Source organism: Octopus sinensis, linkage group LG9, assembly GCF_006345805.1.
Source record: "Octopus sinensis linkage group LG9, ASM634580v1, whole genome shotgun sequence".
NCBI classification, from domain to species: Eukaryota; Metazoa; Mollusca; class Cephalopoda; order Octopoda; family Octopodidae; genus Octopus; species Octopus sinensis.
This window is the reverse complement of record NC_043005.1, coordinates 85381480-85382905: the sequence shown is the minus strand read 5'-3', so window position 1 is coordinate 85382905 and position 1426 is coordinate 85381480.

Genomic DNA, 1426 nt, shown 5'->3' with positions numbered 1-1426 from the left:
GTCAACCAATTCTAATATATGGCTCAGAAATCTGGACATTTTCAAAGAAGCTTGAGAGGCAGTTGGATGGAACTTACACCCGCCTCCTTATGGGAACTCAAAATCTCTCATGGAAGAATCATCCAACCAAAGTACAAATATATGGGAAATTACCACCTGTATCATCTCTTGTGAAAGGTAGAAGAGTCCAGTTTGCTGGACGTTTTTGTAGAGCTGAAAACGAGGTAATTTCTGCTCTTCTCCTCTGGAAGCCATCTGCTCGCGATACCAGAGGGCACACACTCTCCTACTCTGATGTAATCTCCAGGGATATAGGCATCCAGCAACAGGACCTCCGTAATGCTATGATGGACCGTGAAGTCTGGTGTAACATAGTAAATTCCATTGTCTCAACCACGGTCGAACAATGATGATGATTAGGGTTTGATAGGAACTAGCAAACCAGAGAATTACACCAGCCTCTTAGGATCTGCCTTGGCATGGTTTCTACTACTAGATGCCCCTCCTAATGCCATCCCCTTTACAGAATGGACTGGGTACATTTTAATTGTATGTGGCACAAGCACAGGTGCTTTTTACATGGCACCAACACCAGCTGTGAATGAAAATATTATCCCTGAGTTCAAACTCATCCCAAGCAACATTATGTTAAAGAAATCAATGATATGTAAATGAAGAGACTTAATTCATAAACCTTATAAATAATGCCACCAGTTGTTGCTTGTCTATATTTCATTTTTGTATATATTTTATTAGGTGGTGAGCTGGCAGAATTGTTAGCACGCCAAGCGAAATGCTTAGCGTATTTTGTCTGCCGCTGTGTTCTGAGTTCAAATTTTGCCGAGGTCAACTTTCCCTTTTATCCTTTCGGGGTCGATAAATAAAGTACCAGTTTCACACTGGGGTCGATGTAATCGACTTAATCCCTTTGTCTGTCCTTGTTTGCCCCCTCTATGTTTAGCCCCTTGTGGGTAGTAAAGAAATATATATTTCATTTTTGTTTTCTTTCTCAAAGCAGTTGATGTTTGTTTGCTAGAATAAGTAACAGATATAAAAAACGAAAATGAGAAGTACCAGTATTTATTCATTCACCTAAAACCCTTCAAGATACTGTCTCATCATGACTGAGGTCCAATGAGAAAAACAGTGAAACCATAAAAGATAATGGTATTAAGCATTATTTAAATGATCAGAGACTTTTGAAATGTTTCTTGGTAAATTTGGATTGATGTGAAGCAAAGCGTTACCATGAGCCGAGGTGAAAACGTTGTTGTGTTAAGAGATTGTGATAAGGAAATAAAATAGAACAAGATTCCTCGACAAATATTCCTGCCATTTTTGACAATACGTCATAACCAGGAATGCCAATAAATACAACACAAAAGAAAAAAACACAAGAACTGTCAACTAATGCTGTAAGCACACG